Source organism: Varanus komodoensis, unplaced genomic scaffold, assembly GCF_004798865.1.
Source record: "Varanus komodoensis strain SLA01 unplaced genomic scaffold, ASM479886v1 scaffold14_1, whole genome shotgun sequence".
Taxonomy (NCBI): domain Eukaryota; kingdom Metazoa; phylum Chordata; class Lepidosauria; order Squamata; family Varanidae; genus Varanus; species Varanus komodoensis.
In genome coordinates, this window is record NW_025335438.1 from 15,136,743 (window position 1) to 15,159,265 (window position 22,523).

The window sequence follows — 22,523 nt, forward strand, 5'->3', positions numbered from 1 at the left end:
GCCCACCATGGCACACGTGCCATAGATTTGCCACCATTGCTTTAACTATGTAAAGGACAGCTTGTATAGTGCAGACAACTGATAGCAAAGCATCTTAAGACACAGTCACCCAAAATTATTGTTATCCTCCCCAAAGTGTATTGCAATACAATTTATGTTTTAGTTTGCCGTGGAAGATCTTTTTCCTTCAAGCCATCTTTTAAGAGCAGATAACATAACATTGAGCAGTTGTACCTATTAGTACTTACAAACATATACACAATATCTGCTGGGAGTTGTCGAGCTATGGCAAGTTATGTATAACTTCATTTTAGTGGAAAAGTAAAGTTTTTAATGAACACATGATTTTTTAAAAAACTGGAAGATAGTACCATGACCATATATTTTAGCTGTACAGTTGTCTTGGAGCAAATTTGACTTCTAACTAGATTGATAGTGATTTTTCTATCAATGGAGAATTAAATATCATGTTGAAAAGGGTTATTTCCCATTGGTATGCTTGTATATAATGACAGCTCCTCAGTTTAACTCTTTTACATATTTTACATTTTAAGAAAAAATGAAAGCACTGAAAACTGTTAGCATACTAATTTTGGAATGCTCAAAGAACAATCAATGAGCTAATACATTCATCCTGAAAGTATCTGCCTCACTCTTTAAGTTGAAATCACTACCACCACCACGAAGTATAGTTACTTGAAAAAGGTAGTTACAACTTGAATTATCCTATTTAAGTTACATTATGTCACCATTTGCAGGGCAGGGTAGAGTAACTTTGGAAATATGTTGTTGTTTTGTCACTGAAAAGATAATGGAAGCATTTCTGCCCTAGTCACTGATCCCCATTCAACAAGCAGCATATTGCTTATATGTTTCCAACATCTGAGTCAATTTTAAGTTTGCCCATTTAAGAATGCATTCCACTAGCATTGTAAATAAGAGTTAAGAGATCTCCTGTTCCACTGATCCGGGCTCTGCTCCCCATTCCATACCTCCTTGTCTCCTTCACATGTCCTCCATGCATTTTTCACAGATAGGAAATAAGGTGGACTGTTGTGCTTCACTGAAAAACTTTGTCTTCTGGCTTTATAATGCATAAAAGGCATATGACAATGGTGAAACTCCTGCCTGGAGTGGACACAGTGGTCAAGGCGGGATTCTTGTCCTATGAGGATGACCATAGAATAGCAACTCTGCCTTGATTTTTATGTGCCTTCAAGCCACTACAGTCCTGCTTTCTCTATGCAGGAGACAAAGATGGTTGGAAGGTGGGGAACATGGCAAGGTTCTGCAACAGCTTGCCCTGCTGCATCTCAGCCAGCAGCGGCCTAACAATGCCACTACAAAGATTGCAATGGCAACACAAAAATATGAAAAGCATGTTCGCAGAGTGAAGTTGGGATCCTCACCTGGTTCTTGCACACAGGGATTGTGAACAGATTGTGAGAGAATGTCACACTGCTGCCCCATCTAATACTGACTGTCAGTTTCAGATTAAGGCAATATGACACATTTCTCAGGTGGAGATGGATAGGACAAAATAAACTCCAACTTCTTTTCCTGGAAGACAATTTACTGTTGGTGGGTGGATCTTCTGAAAAGGTCTGGGTGTACAGCCTGCCCTGGATTGTGTTGCATTCTCCCTGGAATATTATGTTTATAGCTTAGGGGCAGTCCTTGACCGGTGCTTCTTTTGATGTCCAAAGTAAGACTGCTATAAGATCTTCATCAGAGGTCCTTCTCCAGGAGCCACCTCTGAAGGATATAAGGAGGCTGACTGCTAGAAGGGCCTTCTTGGCTGTGGCGCCTCGTCTGTGGGACCGGCTGCACCTGGTACCATCCCTTTTGGCTTTTAGGTGCCAGGTTAAGACCTTTTAATTCTCCAACTATTTTAATTGATGAATTTTATTAATATTTTATATTTTATGAAGATAGTGTGGACCACTTGATTTTGATTTTTGAATTTATTTATTCTACTTATTTAGTTGTACTATTTTTATCTTATTGTTATTGTTGATCATTTTGATTATTATTGCAATGAATTATTTGTTATTAATTCTGTTGTTTATTTTAAATTGTAAATCATCCTGAGAGCTGTTAGGCTAATTTATTATGATATAGACATGAACTAACTAACTAAATAAAGCATTTTAAATAGGCATGCCCTTGAAAACTATTCAGAAATTTCAATTTGTACAATTTCTTTAACCCTTCAGAAAAACAGTACTAGCATCCTTTTCTATTTGTATTTGTTGAATAGTTTCCAGACTAAATTCAAAGCATAAGCTTTGACCCTGAAAATCCTAAACAGGAGGAAAATTTAAGAAACATTTTCTTCCACAAGTTTCTTACATGCATTTTTTAACATTTTGAGGCCTTACTCTAAATACCACTGTTGAAGCACTGCAGCAGCTTATACAGTATATCACGGAAGTGAGTACACCCTCACATTTTGTAAATATTTTATTATATCTTTTCATGTGACAACCCTGAAGAAATGACACTTTGCTACAATGTAAAGTAGTGAGTATACAGCTTGTATAACAGCGTAAATTTGCTGTCCCCTCAAAATAACTCAACACACAGCCATTAATGTCTAAACCGCTGGCAACAAAAGTGAGTGCACCCCTAAGTGAAACTGTCCAAATTGGGCATTATTAGCCATTTTCCCTCCCTGGTGTCATGTGACTCGTTAGTGTTACAAGGTCTCAGGTGTGAATGGGGAGCAGGTGTGTTAAATCTGGTGTTATCACTCTCACTCTCTCATACTGGTCACTGGAAGTTCAACATGGCACCTCATGGCAAAGAACTCTCTGAGGATCTGAAAAAAAGCATTGTTGCTCTACATAAACATGGCCTAGGCTATAAGAAGATTGCCAAGACCCTGACACTGAGCTGCAGCATGGTGGCCAAGACCATACAGCGGTTTAACAGGACAGGTTCCACTCAGAACAGGCCTCGCCATGGTTGACCAAAGAAGCTGAGTGCACACGCTCAGCATCATATGCAGAGGTTGGCTATGGGAAATAGACGTATGAGTGCTGCCAGCATTGCTGCAGAGGTTGAAGGGGTGGTGGGTCAGCCTGTCAGTGCTGACCATATGCCGCACACTGCACCAAATTGGTCTGCAGGGCTGTCGTCCCAGAAGGAAGCCTCTTCTAAAGATGATGCACAAGAAAGCCTGCAAACAGTTTGCTGAAGACAAGCAGGCTAAGGACATGGATTAGTGGAACCATGTCCTGTGGTCTGATGCCTCCAAGATAAACTTATTTGGTTCAGATGGTGTCAAGCGAGTGTGGCGACAACAGGTGAGGAGTACAAAGACAAGTGTGTCTTGCCTACAGTCAAGCATGGTGGTGGGAATGTCATGGTCTGGGGCTGCATGAGTGCTGCCGGCACTGGGGAGCTACAGTTCATTGAGGGAACCATGAATGCCAACATGTACTGTGACATACTGAAGCAGAGTATGATCCCCTCCCTTCGGAGACTGGGCCGCAGGGCAGTATTCCAACATGATAACGACCCCAAACACACCTCCAAGACAACCACTGCCTTGTTAAAGAAGCTGAGGGTAAAGGTGATGGACTGGCCAAGCATGTCTCCAGACTGAAATCCTATTGAGCATCTGTGGGGCATCCTGAAACGGAAGGTGGAGGAGCGCAAGTTCTCTAACATCCACCAGCTCCATGATGTCGTCATGGAGGAGTGGAAGAGGACTCCAGTGGCAACCTGAGAAGCTCTGGTGAACTCCATGCCCAAGAAGGTTAAGGCAGTGCTGGAAAATAATGGCGGCCACACAAAATATTGACACTTTGGGCCCAGTTTGGACAGTTTCACTTAGGGGTGTACTCACTTTTGTTGCCAGCGGTTTAGACATTAATGGCTGTGTGTTGAGTTATTTTGAGGGGACAGCAAATTTACACTGTTATACAAGCCATATACTCACTACTTTACCTTGTAGCAAGTGTCATTTCTTCAGGATTGTCACATGAAAAGATATAATATTTACAAAATGTGAAGGGTGTATTCACTTTTGTGATATACTGTAGCTTTCTCCTTGTCCACTCAGGCCTCTGGTGATGAAGATAATACAGTACAGAGTTTTCAGTAAACACACACCACTCAGGACACCCATTTACCCAGAACTACATGAAGGGCTGTCCTGAATTTCCATAAGGTCCATCCCTTTTACCAATGGCTCCTCTACAGCAGTAAGCCTAGAACAGAAGCACCCTTAACTGGGGTTGGGGGTGTGGGGAGTTTGAAAGAAACAACAAGAAGGCAGCAGAAATGTGTATAAGCCCTGCTACCTGGTTGCTAGGCAGGGTAGGTCTGCATAAGTGACAGAACCTCCCAAGGAAAGTATCATTTGACCGCTGGGCTGAACCTAGTTGCATAGAAAGGACAAATCAAAAGTTAAGGACTCTACTCATAAATTCCAGAGAACAGACAACTAAATATTGCCTTTTGAATCCAAGAAAAAGTACTATTCACTCATCTTTTAAAAGTTTCAATTTGTTAAGTATAATGGAAAGTTTTAAAATTATATACATTAGAAATACCAACATTCTAAAATAGATTGTAGGATTGCAGAGAGGGGTTCAAGCTCTCACACACTGTAGTCTATTCAGATTTATCTGATTCTGAGAAGGTTGCAGTAGAAAGTTGGGCACATTACTTGGCAGTTTCAAGATTACCTAGGGAAGATTCTCGGCTACATAATGAGAATTAGCCTACCTTGGAAAAGGAGGAAGACATTTCAGATCTGCAGCGGGAGGCAATGGTAAAAAGAGTTCCTTGATCCCGTCAGGAGATGGTAGGCCAAATGAGTGGACCCAATTACATAGTGTCTGTGTTCCTGTCATTTAGCCCTCAAGCAGCAAGAGCCACCCTGAGTAGAGTCAGAAGCTTTTCTGAAAGGGAGGGAGGGAGGGGAAATTTTAGTTTGGATTGAACTCTTCGCATGGGCAGGGGATTCTTCCACAACTGTAGGAGAATGCTACTTTGATGTATACTGTTCTATCTGTTAAGTTTTAATAAAAGATCTGTGCTTCTGAAGTTTCATCTGAGACTGCTGTGGAGGAAAAGGAGGAGAGAGAGACCTGCTCATGATACAGTTCAGTAACCCTTATACCTAATTACATAAGATGGTTTAGAAAAAGCATGGTAAATTCACCATACTGTTATATAGAGTCAGAAAACTTCTCAGGGTAGCGCAGATTGCAAAGTAAGTACAATATTATAATTCCTTTTTTAACACTAGTTACTAAGTGTGCAAAGGAGATATTACAGGCTATGTCAAAACTTTTAGGAGGAGTGCTAAACTTTCAGACTAAACTACATCTGCTAAAATGTAACATATTTGAGAATTTGAAATATTTCCCTAACTGAGAAACAAATAAACATTACTTTATATCTATTTCAAGCTACTGGTCCAATAAATATAAAACCACTATGTCAAAATGACCAGAATACAATGGAATGTACAGAGAGGAAAAGCTATATTGCCTTAACCAACATCAACATCTCCTAGCAATTACATTGTCTTACAACATCGACACCAAACCAGCAGATGAATAAAGAGGTGAGGCCAAGAGCCAAAATGATGGACAATGAAAAAGCACAAATTACTACTCTAGTTATAAGTTATGGTTTTTGTATGCTCCATGCATTATCACTTGTTATCTAAGTCACCTGGCAATGCCCTGTCTCTCTTGCATTTAGAAGCTAACTGCATGCCAACTTTTTTCACACTGTAGAAGCCTGAGATGGCTCCCTGTCCTCACCATGTTATGGAAGGGCCTCTGCTCGAACAAGCTCCTCTTGTGCACACTGTGAACCACCCCCCCCCACTCACTGCCCCAGCTTGGCAGGGCTGCAGCTGGAAATAATTTATCTGTTCTCTCTGCAAGAGCACCACATATGCAATAGGGAGGGAAGCATATCCATCACGAATAAACCTGAGCACAAAGACAAGCTGAGTGTCTCAGGATACAAAAGGGCAGAGGTCACAACAGTAAGCTGGAGGCTTTGCACTGGGCTCTGGCTGCTATTGCACTGCTGCTTCATTCATTTTCTGGCATGCAAAACAGAAGTGTTAAGCATAATTCACATTTAAATAATCCACCATGGAATATACTTGACAAAACCCTAAACATTTAAATATTAAGAGTGCAATGTTACTCAGGAAGATTTTCAAGTATGTACTATATACTTTTAAAAATTGCATATAAAAGACTAGTGAACAATATTTCTTTATGAAGTACTATTATATAACTTTGCTACTGTGTTTCATAGGGCTTACTCCAAGTAAAACTTCCTAAGACTCAGTAGCATTCAAATTTAATTTTTATAGGATTGCAGTTTTCTAGTGCATCTGCTTCCACAAATTTCAGAAAATAATCACAGGTGGGATTGCTAAAATATGTAATTTGGGACTTCAGATGTTTTATTCCAGTTTCAATCAGGATGTTTGTGTTCAACAAGTTGTTGGTTTCATTGTTGTTTTCAATCTTTTCAAATTATGCAACTGCTATAAAGCTTACAAACTTGAATATAGTAATCCACCCAGGCATGTTATCATATTTTGACTGGAGGAGATGGCACACCAGAGAGGGGACCGAGGCAGCCCACTAGCATTAATAATATAATATAAGCCAGAGCACCCATAACATACATTGTTTAGCACAGGAGGAGCCATTCCAAAATAGAATGCATGCAAACATTTATTGTGGCAAGGAGGACTTATGAAGTCTAGCAATATGCATATTCCATACCAATACCATTTATAGAAGTTGCATTAACAAAATTTAAATTTCTTCTCTAATTACAATCTAATTAAATTGCTATCACCTTTCTAGTTGCACAATTGAACCAACAAACTACAAGGATCTCTTTAGATCAGGGTAAACTCAAATCAATTATTTTTAAAGAAAGAAACAGAATAATAAAGATAGTTTAGTTTTATTGTTAAACAACATCTGTTTAAAGAAAGCCTTGCATTAGCAAAGTTCTAACTAAAACTGTGGCCTAGTTCAAAGATCTCATTAAGTATAAGAATTATAAAATCTAGTTCTGTATTATGAGGCAATGTATTTATACATACATTTCTCATATGGGGGGAAGAGAGGGGGGTCTTGGTTTTAGGCCCCAATGTTATGGGGTACCACATGCTTCTGTACAGATTATTTAGATCATGGGTCCTCAAAGTACAACCCAGGGGCCGGATTCAGCCCACCATGGCCACTTATCTGGCCCTCCTCAGAGGTTTTTAATGCACCGCATGCGCGCCCGGCTCGCCCCCACCACGCGGGGAGGCAGCGGCTTGCTCGCAAGGAGATCGTTTTGGACTCCTTCGAAGAAAACGATCCCCAAGCAAGCAAGCTGCTGCATGGCAGCATGTGCCTGCCCCTGCCTTGCCTCCCCTCCCCGCAAGCGCCCGCACACCCTGTCCCTGCGCCAGCCCATGTGCCCAGCCAGCACCACCTTTCTGGCCTGAGCCCAGCACCGGCACCTTTCAACTGGCCCCCTGGTGAAAAAGTTTGAGGACCCCTGATTTAGATTAATCCTTTTATCCCCAAGTATACAATCTAGTAGACACTATCAGGAAATGTTGCCATTCTCAAACTTTGTATCTTCAGAGATACATACTTGTTAACAACAATGCACAGATGTTAGAAGTGTGATCAGCTGCATTTTCCAACTCTGGCTGAAGTTATTCCAATCCTAGAGGTTTTTTCCCCCTTCAAACATAATATAATGTTGGAAAATCTTAAAAGTCCTATTAAAATCTCCAAGATTGCTTTCAATCACTTTCTTGAGTGACTTGATTCCTTTACAATGGCAACCCTAGCTATGGTCCCTCCTCAACTTTGGCAGACAACATCAAGTGCTTTCCTCTCTCTCCCTGAAAGTGCATACTTCCAAGATGAAAAGTTTCAGTGAACAGAAAATTACTGGAAATGGAGGCAATCAGGGCAAAGAAAAGAAACCTAGAGATAAATGTACTAAGGGAGGTCCAGGCAAAAGAAATGAAACTGAAACAATGTGAGCAGAATACCTTAGAAATCTTGAGGTCTTCTGAATATAGTCTCCTTTGTTTGGGGTCTACCATACCATTCTCCCTCCCTAAAGGAGAAAATCTATGCTGGCAGCAGGCCATAAGACTAGCTCTGTTTGGAGATATCTTAGTGAAGTTGCTACCCTTTGGATAAGATAAGCACTCACTGAAAATGTAAAAACAATGTAGCAGAAATGCAAGGCCTGTTTGTCTAAATGAAACAACAGTTTGAGAAGTGTTCCTTTCTCAGAAGAAAGCTGCAAAAAGTCTAAACATGCAGGATATTCAGGTTAGTCAACTTTCTGACTTCATACTTCTTTCTCAAAGACTGCCAAACTTCCCTGGCTTCTGCATTTGAGAGGATACATTACCAAATTGCTATGTCTGAGTAAAAAGAGATGCAACTTTCTGGTTCTCTCAGTTTTGAAGCAGTTGTGATAAAAAATAATAATGACTGAAATAGGAAGACCTTCCTCTTACAGTGTCTCCTTCAGCACTGAATATCAATGTATGCTGTGAGCAGTAATATAAATAGCAATAGTAAAAACTGTTCCATTGCTTTATTTTGCTTAGGGAAATCTATTCCCAGCATGTAACAGCCTGCTGATTATTCCCCTTCAACACTACAAACTTCTACAATTTCAGAATTATCTGCCAAGGACAATGTTCCAGTAGCATAATGGGTGTCATATAAGCTTAGTACACCACCTGCAGTATAAAAGAAGTTCTCCATCATCCAAAATCCGTAATAGACCAGTTGTGATAAGAACCCATAGTTCAGGGTAAGAAATAATGAATGAAAAAATAGTTCTATTTGTATATGCGACCAACTCTCCTTTTCTAATGACTGAACACACAAACTTCATTTAACATGGTCAGTCATTATGACCAGGATATAGTCCACCTAGCAGAGCAGATGTTGCGGGAAACTTTTTGCATAAAGCTTATGAGAAAGAAATCGAATTGTTTTCAAAAAGTCTAAAATGGGAAATTGTTGGCTTGAGACTTGAAGTAGCTGGAACAATATCCACAATGGTCCTACATATGTGCTCATGTGACAACTTAAGAAAGGGTTAGATAAACATACATCTGGAAATGCAGACAAGAGAATACCTACAAATAGCAACAACAGAAACTATAGTAAAATGTGAGAAAATTAAATGTCTAGTACATAACTTGGCCATAGATAATGCAGCAAATGCAACAAAGATGAAAACAGGTTTAGAACAAAAGAAAGCAGAATCCCAACTTAGTAACATAGAACAGCAGTACTCATTTGATCACCTTTTACCCAAAGATCTGAGTGCCCCATAATAAAGGACAAGGTTGTGGAAAATGCAAAATACTCACAAAACAATCACTAGGCAGCAGTTGTTCTGAAGAAAGTGGGAGAAACCAAGCTAATTCTTCTACAGGCCAATAACAGACTGTTTTGCACATTCTATCAAGAACTGGCTTGATCTGATAGTTTGTGAATATAACTGGGGGGGAAAATCCATGGCACCATCACAGCTTTGCCTCCACAGCCTGCATATAGTCTCAATACTCAGTACTTGGGTCAGTTCTTAACAGTTGAAGAAAAGCAGTTGGCTATGACATAAATGGACATCCATTAATCATTCTACCATAATGTAATATTAAAAAATCAAAGCCAAGAATACACTATTCAAAAAAAGTTTGATAAAGTTTTTAAGTTTAAGAAGTTAGTGACTGCTGGAAGTCACTAATCCAGCTTTTCATCGCAGTAGTGTCTTCTGTCAGCACAGAACTAGCAGTTATTGACAAATGAGAAAACATTTGGGATCTGGGAAAAAAGGAAAGGGCATGTTGCTGACCTACGTCTTTGAGTGATCATCCATGAACTGACACATATGGGTTTATATGCCTCCTCAGAACAGCATTTGGAACATTCTAGAACTAAATGGAGCAATGGTGGGAGGCCCATCCCCTCCTCTGCATGTGCTCCAAATCCACCATAGTGGAGGAAAAGGCAACTGTGAAATACTGAAGTGCGGGGGGGGAGGGTGGGTGCTGTATGAGTCTGAAGAACTACAGTTACATTTAAGCAATGTCCTCCTCCTCCAGTCCTGTGACTCACACATATGGGTGACTATAAAGCTCAACACAGAAACAAGAAACAGAGTGACTCAGAAGGGGTCTCCTGGGCCATCTAGTCTGACCTCCGGCACCAGCCGGCTCCACTCATGACATGCCCACCATGTGGATGTCCAGCCTATCCTTGAACACCCGCACCGATGGGGCCTCAACAACCTCTTGTGGAAGCCCATTCCACACCCTCAGGGTCCTGACTGTCAGGAAGTGCTTCCTGGCATCCAAATGGAACCTTGGCTCCCTGAGCTTTGCTCCATTGGAGCGTGTCCTGCCTTCCTCTGCAGGGGAGAACAGGTCTCTACCCATCTCCATGTGACACCCCCTCACATACCTGTATGTCGCCAACATAAGGATTTATTAGTGGAGATAAATGTCACGCAAAATTCAGTGAGGGAATAGCCTGCTGGAAAACAGCAACGCTTGATGAACTGGACAGTTCGGTCTAAGTGGCTGTAGTGTGGAGTTGTAATGAATTGTTTGGCAGCTTATAAATGTAAAAATAATTAAAAATTAAAATACAATATTACTAATATCCCTCTGATACAGTCAAGGAGAGTACTGCCCTTGTTGAGTGACACATCTGAAGAAGAGGTTAGGTGAACTAGCCAGCAAGCCAGATGAAAATTTATTTGGCTAGGCACTGTTTAGAGACCAGTTTGGTCTTTTCTGGGTCAAAGTGGTGAACAAAGAGATCCAAAAAACTGTTCTGTCCATGTTCAGACACTCTTCCTCTGTAGGCTATTAGTTTGCTGGCTGCATTTTGAAAATGAAGTACATTTTGCCAAACAATTGTCCGTTTGAAAGAAAGAAGGTAGAAACCTAGCTCCCAACAGTATGGGACTCTGTGATTGCAGTCAAAGATGCAGCTTGCATTAATTTGCTCATTTTATTATTAAATATTTTATTTAATTATTAAATGTATATTCTGCTAATCAATAGTCAGCAGGATTCTCTAAGTAGATTAGAGAGCCATTAGCATCCCCTTACCGTCATAAGTGACTTGACCATACTAGGACTGAAAAAAACTGTTTGGAGTGGAATGAGCAGCAGGTTTTGGACCCCACCCCTCACAAACATTCTGTTCAGACCCAAAATGGAGTGGCATCATGGTAGGCATGAAAAATACGGTCAGGATCAATTGACTGGAGCTGTAGAGAACTAGGTGGTAATTCCAAGCTTGCATGTTGATGCCTTATTTGAACCCAATTGGGGGTGTCATCTGTAGAAACACTAAAAAATCTATCCCCATAAAACAGGAGATTCTCTATTCTGGCCTTCAACTCTTGGAAGTAGCCCCTGTAGAAATTCTTGATTTTGCAAGTGGTTGGTGGTAGAATGGTTTTCTCCAAGACTGTTTTGTTGCATTTATTAGTGTCAGCAACATTGGGATCAAAATGGTGGTGTAATGTCAGCCTGAACCCTGTTAAATACCAGGTTGGTAAAAGAAGCTGGTGGTAGCTTAATCTCAAGGATTTAAGAAATCCTCAGAATCTGTTCATTGTAAAGTCTGATGTCACTTGAGAGGGATAAGAGATCTGGTCTGCAACTGCAGTGTCCAAAGAAAACACTGAAAAAAGCTGGGATTTTTAATACAAGTAGTAAATAAGAGTTCTCAGTATCCTTGTAGAAGTATTGCTTCTAGGAGATGAACAGTTTTGTAGAAATACAGTGGGGATCAGTAGTAACAGTAACGAATGTAGCTATATCTTGGCATGTCCTATCAATATCAGCGGAAAATCTGAGGAGGTTGATGATAGCCAAGAGGGTTGGTTGTACCAATGAAACTGGCATCTGCAAAGTAATTCACAGTAAGGTGGGTGGTATGCTCCTAGGAAGAGATGTTGAGGGGAATTAGTCATTCAAAATGGAGTCCAGGCACTGAAGGTCATCCTGTGAGTTGTTCAGCTAACTGTGAACTTAAGGCTGTGGTTCAATATTGGGTTTGATCCAATAAATTGCATTGTTCTTTTTGGCCCTAAAGCCCAACTAGTGCAGGACATTATAAATGAGATTTGGTCTGTTTGACTGCTCATTATCAACCATAGGCACCAAAGGGCCAGTCTCAAGATTTTGGCCCACGGAGATGGTCAAAGGTGATTATACTGGACATGGGAGATGCCACTGCAGAGTCAGGCTGGACTGCCATGCCCTCCAATGAGGCCAGTTGGAAAGGGAAGCAATCTCTTTCAAACAGCTGCTTCAGCATTGTGAAAGGATGGTTTTGTGTGACTGAGTCTGCTGCCTTCAAGGCTTGCTCTAAGATGAGCTTAAAGAGGAATGCCAACCTATCCCTTCTGGCCTGTTTAGTAAAGGCCTTGAAGTGAAGTCAAAAGTCTTCTCTGTAAGTGTCCTGGATGCATAGAAGGTACTAAAAGTGTCCATCAGATGACAGGAGTCCCCTGCTGCAGTGGGAGGACTTTTCAAAGAAGGCCTTGGAGACTATGTACTCCTGAGAAATGGAAGGGATAGAGAGAAACACTCAGAAATGATAGGAGAGAAGATAGGAAAGAAACTCTCTTCAGTGCCTCAGACAGCAGAAGATGACAAGGAAGAAAAAGAGAGAAGAGAGTGTGTGTGTGCACATAAAGGCTGTGAAGCACAGTGTGTTCCAAAAGTGCTGGTTGTCATGATGGTGGAAAATAATGAGAGAGTGAGAGCCACACCTGGAGCATGTGCAGAGAAGGTAGAAGAGGCTCCTGTAAGAGTTCAGTTTAATTCTAGAATTTCTGGATGCTGTGGACATATTAACCCATATGAGTGAGTCACAGAGAGCATGAAAAAGTATGTTTTTCTTTTCAGGATTAGGAGCAGGTAGAAAAAAGAAGATGAGGACTATTGATCTCAAAATATCTGGAAAACGTGTGAATGTTTAACTATTTTTAATTAAAAAGCATATTTTATAAATATTGTATTATTTCTGTTTACATGAGACCCACAATACAATATTTGCTTTATTTAAATAAACTGTTTCATTGTCTCTCTGAAATGGGTTTACAGAATAAGGCTAGAAAAACCTCCACATATTCATGATTTACCTGTTCAACTACAGATTGTTCATCTTTCAGAACCTTCACAAATATCTTTTTTGTGAACTTTGGTCACTCTGTGTTGTGTTAAATATGTATTAAGTTTGTTGCAAATTAGAGTGCTCCTCTAGGGGAGGGGAATTGCATGATTAAATCAAGTCGTTCTGAGAAGTGATTTAAATCATGATTTAAATTAAATTGATCCACATGGAATCCTTCATGGGCAAGTGCATTTTGTGTACTTCCCATTAATCATCCCTGATTTCATGGTAACCTATTTTTTCTGAATGGACAAGGCTCAAAAGCTGAAATTGTTTATCAAGAGAAAAACTATTTTCTAGATAATTAGAATGTGCAAGAATTCAATAAACTGGATAAACAGCTGAACTTAGTCATTATGAAATATCATACAAGTGCTTTAATAATGTCACAAAATTCTACTGACATTACTTTTTTTTTCCGCTTTATATCCTGCCTTTTTTCCTACAAAGGGCTCAAGGCAGCTTACATCTCCTCCTCCATCTTATCCCCACAACAACAACCCTGTGAGGTAGGTTGGGCTGAGAGTCTGTGACTGGCCCAAAGTCACCCAGTTGGCTCCATGGTTGAGCGGGGACTAGAACCCAGATTGTCTGAGTCCCAGTCCTATGCACTTAACCACTGCACCACACTGGCTCTCATTAGACAAGCTCAAGCAGCTGCATCTCCTGGAATATGGAATTGGTGGGACTAAGGGGCAGTGTCTACTGGTGCTACCATAGTCAACCACTCTACATTAATAAACCCTCTTATTATTTAACAAAAGACTCAAAAAGCTCTTCACTGAAATTAACTGAAAAGTTTGGTCAATAGCATTATAGCAATTAACTAAGAAGCACCATTACACGCCATTTCTGCTTTATATTTTTTTCCAGCTATTCATTGTACACTGTAGAATGTACAGTGTGGCCTCTTTCACGCAGGAAGGCCTGACAGTATTCTGAAGAATCTTGGCTTACTGTGAAAGAGCTGATACACACACTTGCTTGGTCTTGCTTTGCATTGCTCTTCTGCTATCATCCTTAATGGCATGTTGCCTAATCTAGGAATTCCAGCTTCTTGTTGCCTTTAGAAACCAAGATTGCAAAACAACCTGTTCTTGGTTTACAGATCCTGATTTGCAAAATGAACTAAAAGCCAGCATCCAGAGTTTGAACAACCCAAAAATTAAACTACAGTGGTGTCTCATACATTGAAATTAATTCGTTTCAGGAGGCGGTTGGAATTCTGAACCATATGATGTCCAAATCAATTTTCCCCATTAGAAATAATGGACAATTAAATAATCTGTTCCCAGACCCTAAACAATACCCATTTTGGTAAACTTAAACAATAAATATGGCCTCCCGAAATGAAGCTTGAGGTTATATATGAGGTTTGATGAAAAAATACAGTAAATGTTTAAATTCAAAAGAAATTATTATAGTAAAAGACACATTACCATTAATTTCACTCAAAATACTCCCATTCACTTTGAACACATTTACCCCATCGTTCTTATGCTCTTGCAGCTAACTCGATATCCTGAATCAATTCAAGACAAATTAATTCAAGAGAAGACACATCGATTCAAGATGAATTGATTCAAGTCAGGACATTGAGGCAGCTATAACAGCACAGCTAAGGACACATATGAAAGAGGACTTCCAGAACTGCTTCAGAAAGTGGCAAGCATGATGGGTTCGAAGTGAGGGGGAGTATTTGAGGGGGATTAATGGCAGTGTGTCTTTTCATGCAATATTTTTTTTTCAACTTGGGAATACAACTGATGACATTTTTGCTGTGACTGCATTTTTTCACTTTGCTCACAGTTTGAACTTAGAAGCATGGTTCAAAATGTGGAGCAATTTTATCTTGACTTTTAACTTTCAAACACTGGATCATTTAAAGTCAGAGTCATTTAAACTATGAGGCATCACTGTATTTGTTGCACCAGCAAGGGGAAACAGCACAGGAACATTTGGGTTGTGCGCACCACTACACAAGTCATTTCATGAAAAGCCATGATTCATTAGAATAGTTTCATGTTAACTATTCATGGTAACATAATTCTTTTTGGCTAATGGGGCAGTATATAAATCTAATAAACAAATGAACTACTTCCATGTTAAGGCTAGTATTTGTTGCCTGCTGCAATACATCACTAAGCACATTGCATAAATGTGTGCTTGAAGAATTTAATTCAGGACAAATATTTCTTAAGTTGTGTCAACATGAGTTTTGCTAGTCTCCCGTGTATGCATCTGCATGATGGACAAGTCGCATACCTGCAAATGTAGTTCTTTGTGTGGCCATCTATGCAGTCACACAAGTCTCATTTTTCCACTGCAAGTCTGTGGCAATCTTTCATTTGAAAATAAAGCATGACTTCCTTCTCTTAGGGCATGCAAGATAGACCAGAAAGGCGTCAACCTTGGAATGTTTGGTTCAGAATCTAGCTCAATAATGTTCTAAAGGTACAGTGCACAGGCTTTCCTGTATACACCTGTACAGAAAATATAAGAATGAACAGTTCAACATACAACCTATCTCAAAAGATTAACTCACACTATGATTGCTATTTTTAAAGTTCAAATTATTGACTGCTTTCTCTAACATTATAGTCTCAGATGAAACTTTAAATGTTTCTGCATTCTACCCACTCTGGGTAAAGTCATACAACCCAAATTAATTATCTGATTGAATAACCATTGTACATTGATATACAGTGTCAAAAGTGCTACTGTCCTTAGAAGTATACTTTTCTTACATGAAGCTTATCGACTATGCACCTGCATTTTTGAAGGAAATGCTGCCTGTGAGATTAGAAGTGCATCTTGTGGTTCAGCCTTGTTCTCTAAACAGTTCCTGTGACAATAAGTCACCGCAGTATTGCAAACATGCCCACAGTATATTTATCTATAGTGATGGTCATCATATTTTTTTACGTTTTTCCAGTCAGAGAGGCTGCTACAAAAAGTACCTACCTTTCCATATAACTACGGAGGTTGCAAGAAAAAAAGATCCATAACTACACAAAATTCTAATTGATACAATTAATAATCTTAACACTGGAAAAGAGCGAAAAAGAACAGCTTCCCATTTCTATATTTCTTACATACAGTGCCTTGCAGGGGTATTTACCCCCTTTTCACTTTTTTTTTTTTTTTTAATAGGCCAACCTCGATTGACACTTCTGTAAAACTTCATTCTGGAATTGTTTTGAGAGGTCCTAGGCCTTCATTATGCTCTCCCAACAAATGCTGAGACTCAGATAAAATGCAGGTGTATTTAAGAATTTGGCCATGTTGACACTGGAACTGCACAAAGGTAAAATCATTCAACTACATTATGTGGCTTGTGAAGTCAGTGGGTTGTACCAAAGGTTATTTAGACATGTCATAGAAAAGTTGTTTGTAACACAAACAAAAAAAAGCCAGTTTGTTTTTGTTTAGATTTGTACCACAGTAAAAATATGTTAACACCTTCACAGTGGTGAGTATCTTGTGAAACAATGCTGCTTCAGTACATTTCAATTCTAGGCTGTAACTCAGCAAAATACCAAAAAGTCAAAGGGTGGTAGTAAATACTTCTGCAAAGCATTTCGCATCACTATCAGTAAAGCAGATGATGTTATTATTTTAAGCACCTTGGAAAGACAAATATTGAAAATACTTTTCTAAATCTCCTGTTTAGGAGATTGTTGCAAAACTACTTGATATGCACATAATGCTAACCCATACCATGGGTTACTAAATTCTAGGCAGTTGTGATAGGAACCCAGACACACTAACAAATCATGGTTTGTAAACCAAAAACAACCCTGAAAGCGAATCCTTGGTATGTTGTTAGACTCTGTACTCTGGGTTGTTTAAACCATAGATTTTCATTATGTGCTCAGATTTGTTTTGCCAGCTAGAAAATAAAAGTGGTAGTCAAGATTTTTCCCCAAAGGACAGCCTCTCTACATTCCACTAATACAGCATCACAAAAATTTTGGAATACAAGGGGTGAGCAGGCAAAGAAGGGAGGGAAACAAACCACCCACAGATTGAAAAAACAAGCTGCCCTTTATTCAATCAACTGCCAAAAAAACTTTGGATAGGGGTTGCATTATGTGTGATCTAGGTCTCTATATCCTCCTTTCTTCTGATACTCCCAAAAAGAATCATCAGTATTAACCACCAGGAATTAGAGCCTCTGGTTCATGATCAAATAGAGACCTGTGCTAAGCCCATCCTAGTGACTAGAGAAACTGAAGTCTTTGAGGCTTTTTATATAGCAGGAATGAGGAACCTATGGACCCTCAGATGTCAAACTGCAACTCTCATCATCCTCAACCATTGGCCATACTGACAAACTGATGGAAGTTGCAGCCCAATGTATCTGGAAGGCTGCCAGATTTCCCACTCCTACTACACTACTATACTGTAAGTGCCCATATCACTGCAGGAGACTCTGGGTCAGATGATATAGTGTTCATAGCTTCAGTATCATAAAATCACTATCTGTTTACTTTTAGCAGGTTCAGCACTTTGCTACTTGAACAATTGAGCCACCTACTAGTATAGTTATTTGAAATCTGACTTTTTCAACAGCATATTGACTAAAGATTTAGTCCAATACTACATTATCTACCATATTGATACATTATATTTATACAAATATAACTTTTCACTATGTGGAAGAAACACTGTGTAATGTACTAAGATTACTAAAGAGGTTTGGTGGGGTCTTTTAAGGGTAAAAACTTAACAGACTTAACAGACATCTACGCTGAAACATGCACCTTTTTCAAGTTTAGACTATTACAAGTGGTATGAGAGTCTCAGCTTTGATGCCTGGTTTTAGGGACGAGACGACGGGACTGTAGAACACATAACTTCATGCAGCTCGTGCTTAGAACTCTCTAGTGATTTCTAAGACATCATGAAGTAGCTTGAATTCTTTTATCATTGATTTCACAAAGTCCACAAATCTCTTAATATAAACATGACGGTGCTGAAACATTTTCATCAATCAACATCCACAAGCAGCTGCTGAATCTCTTTAAATTCTGCCTTCAGTATCTGTGGCACATTACATATTATTTGCTACAGCAATAATTAGTTAAGATACTGCAGTCTGATGTGCACAAATTCATTTAAGAAGGAACCAGCTGAGCTATGTTGGAGCCCAAACAGCTGCTAGTTAGGAAGCAGCTGTGTTATGAACTATAACTGTGTAGGCTACAGCTTATAAGGCCTGGAAACACTGACAAAGCTCAAGGACTGAATCACCATCAAGCATCACTATACAAAATCATCCATGGCTACCATTCAAGTCAAATAAACAAAAGCTAATCTTGTAAGATCTCTTCACATCCACAAGTCTACTATAGAAAGAAAACCCCATTAGCAGTCTCATGGAAACTTTGGAATCAGGGCCTAGGGAACCTTCGCATTTGTCTCCAAGATGCTACAATTCATCTTATCTTCGTAAAACCATGAAAGTCAATTCATAGGACACTGTTTTATAAAATATACTATTGCTGCTATGTTGGTCAACAATAATTTGGTTTCAGTAATTACATTTCATAGCACCTATAAATAAATTTAAGTTCAAGCACAAGACATGATATAATTTCACTGTCACTGCACCTTCATTAAAGAAAGAAATAGCAAAGGAAGAAAAAAGGAAATCTAAGCTGAACAAATACAGTCCTAATGCAGACATGCCACTTTATAGCTTTAAAACATTCCGCATCAATCAGCAAGAGACAAGGGACAATGCCTTCACCATTCTGGCCTTCCAGAAAAATATTGATTACTACCATTATCCCTCACCTCTTAATAGTGCCACCTGCTAGCCAAAGCCAATTTGATGCATACCACATCTCCCTCCCTCCCTCACACACAGACACACACAATATGGCTAAGGAAGATATTTAAAATCTGATGCAGGTTTTATTCAGCAACTGTTACTGGAAATATTTGGCCCTAAAACTTGCAAAGTAGCACAGAGTATGTATTAATCTACCAAATGCTCCCAATAGTTAAGTTGTCAACTTTTAGGAGTTCAGTGAGCCCTTAAAAAAGCTTCTGTCCTACACAAACCCCTGGTAAACTTTTATGCAGGCAGACAAGCAAGTCAGCTACAGATTTGACTCATCTGAAAGACAGATCAGGTTGATTTAAAATTTCATTTTAATTTCCGGAAATTTGAGCTTTGAGAATGTAACAATTTACTATCCATTATTAAGATATGTATGAAAACTTACAAAATACTGGAGACTCATACAACTGCCCTTATCATTCACTCATCCGTCATATTGTGCCCTGTTTGTGGGTTTTCAGACGCATTTGGTTGGCCTACTGTATTGCACTAGTTCTTACAAACTATCTTGCCTCTGAACATTCAAGTTCCCATATTTCTATCACGAGCAATAACACCAAATAGACTTATCCTCCCTAACTTTTAAAGTTATCACAACATTGCATGGTACTGAGAATTAAGTGAAGGTCTTGGACTGCCCTGAATAAACAGGGAAACTTCAAACTCAAGAATCCTAAGAATGGAAACATCTCTTCTTCTGCTCCATCTAGACTTTTTAAAACCTATAATCACATTTTCTTTAATCACCTGCTTTCTAAAACTAAACCTGTTTTAAACTTTCACCAAGACAAAGTTCATTTTATAGAGCATCCACGGGCGATATGAGTGGCTTAATAAAGTTTAGAGCAATTGTGCTTTCACACTCAATATTCCTCATAGAAAGCCACAAATGACCAACATGACAGATTCATCACAAATTGGGCTCCACAGTTAGTCATGTTCCTGTAGTGGAGATGGCTAGAGTACCATCTAGTCCACCTTTGTTGGCCAAGTTTCAATTACTGAGGACTGAGGATGTGGACAAGATGCTTGGACAAGTTAAACCCACCACCTGCATATTTGACCCTTGCCCTTCATGCCTGAGGGAGGGATGGGTTTCCAGTGCTTTGAAGGTGGTGGTTGTCAGACTTCTCTTGAAGAAGGTGAACCTGGACCCATAAGTTTTCACCAATTATAGACAAGTGGCCAATATCCCTTTCTGGGCAAGGTGCTCAAGCAGGTGGTAGCCAAACAACTCCAGGCACTTTTGGGGGAAACTGGCCATCTGGATCAATTTCAGTCCACTTTCAGGTCTGGTCATAGAACAGAAACAGCCTTGGTTGCCCTATGGGATAATCTCTACTGGGAGAAAGACAGTGGGAGTGTGTCCCCGTTGGTACTCCTGGACTTCTCAGCAGCTTTCAGTACCATCAACAATGATATCCTTCTGATAGACTGGACAGGTTGGGATTTGGAAGGCACTGCTTTGCAGTGGTTCTGCTCCTATATGGCCAGCTGATTCCTGAAAGTGGTGCAGGAAGATTCTGGCTCTACATCATGGCAATTACACCATGGAGTACTGCGGGCTCCATTTTATCTCCCATGCTGTACAACATCTACAGGAAACCAATGGGAGAGGTTATCCAGAGGTTTGGGATGAGGTGTCACCAGTATGCTGATGACACCCAGCTCTACCTACCTCTCATTCTCATCTAAACCAGGTGAGACAAGTGACAGTTCTGAATCAATGCCTGGATGGTGTGATGGACTGACTGAGGACCACCAATTTGAGGCTTAATCCAGATAAGACAAAGGTACTGTTGGTAAGTGGGTCATCTGTTCCGGTGAGTAATATTTACCCTGTTCTAGATGGGATTGCACTCCCCCTAATGGACAGGGTACATAGTTTGGGAGTGCTGCTTGACCCAGAGTCTCTGGAATCTCAGGTGGCTGCTCTGGTGAGGAGCACTTTCCACCAGCTTCGGCTGATCCACCAACTGTGTCCTTACCTGAATAGGCAGGACCTCACAACAGTAACTCATGCACTGGTAACCTCCCAAGTAGACTATTGTAACATGCTCTGGATGGGGTTGTCCCTTGAAAATGGTCTGTATACTTCAGTTGGTACAGGATAGAGTTGCAAGAATGCTTACTAGGCCTGGTAGATGAGACCTCATAAAGGCAGTCCAATATCATCTCCACTGGTTACCAATTGAAGTTGGGGTCTATTTTTCAAAAAGTAGACCACCACAATCTCCAAGAGAGTGTTTATCTCTTAAAAATAGATAGGAAAGAGAGCTCAGCACAGAGAAGTTAGCTGAATCCATGCACTGAACTATTTAGCAGACTTACTGACTTTGAAAAACTGACCCTTTCTTGGTGAGGAAGCCTAATTAAGTTAACATCTGAAATCAAAGAAATTAAAACAAAGCCAAAGAAAAGGTACAAATTTAGGTAATTCCCTGTTCCAAAGCCCCATAGGGGGAAAACTATGAATTCTATGAACTATCAGAAATGGTACAAAATTGCCATCAAAGAACAGAAAAAAAAATCTTGCAAATTGTATACTAGTAGAGCTCAGATTCTGATTTGCATTATCAATTTGAACTGAGAACTAAGGGGTAGTAGTCAATCTAAGTAAATAGGATGTGATATTTTGTAATAAAACATATATTAGAAAATTTATCTCTTCCCTTTTACTATGGCTATAGAAACATGATTATGCCAATACCAGAAAAACTAATTTGACATTTAGCTGGAGTAGACATGCTAAGCTAGTTTTAAATATTCTAATGTAATTACTTAAGATGGGGAAATTCTTAACAAGAAATATCATACACCTGATGATGGCTATCCATTCACCTGAAGTTTTACATTCATATGCGTATCACTCTTTCCCCTTTGCTACTTAAAGCAAAGAAGAAATGACTTGTATCTAGATCACTGGGATACATCCATGTACAGCCCCAGAGCCAGCATATTGGAGTAGCATGGAGCTACAAGCTATACACCTCTCTTTTAGAGTAAGTGGAATCCCAAGCGTTTGTAAGCACATACTTGCCAAATTTTGACCGGTACAGTTTTTTTTCTATTAAGACACAAAACAATTAGGTCAACTATACTTTCTATACCAAATGCAATACCGGTCATGTATAATATTAATAATTAAGATATTGCAAAAATCAGGCAGGATGATAGCATTTGGCCTTTTAAAAATTCTGTAATTACTTTTGTTATAGCATGCTACAAGTAGTTTCAGGAAGATAATTAAATTAGGGATCATTTGGTTTTACATGCCATTCATTACAAGTTGTGATCAAGAACATGCAGGATACTCAAAGCACAGATAAATGTATAATTTTGTTCCAGGGTATCTGTGTCACTGAATTCTGCCTGCAATGTGCAAATTACCAAGAAGATGATGGGACAATAGCTAGCAGTTTCTCCTGATATGC

The 22,523-nt window shown here is 39.6% G+C and overlaps 1 protein-coding gene across 10 annotated transcripts in view; it reads right to left on the reverse strand.

Moving 5' to 3' along the window:
* Positions 1-22,523, reverse strand: part of CHD7 (chromodomain helicase DNA binding protein 7) — a 199,346-nt gene that overhangs the window by 151,779 nt on the left and 25,044 nt on the right. Inside the window, exon 1 of one of the 10 annotated variants that reach the window (XM_044423951.1) lies at positions 4,738-6,253. The exons of the other annotated variants lie outside the window; for them this stretch is intronic. The gene's annotated coding sequence lies outside the window, so the exon portion shown is untranslated. Of the gene's footprint in view, positions 1-4,737; positions 6,254-22,523 lie in introns of those variants that run through there. 10 annotated transcript variants of the gene reach the window in all.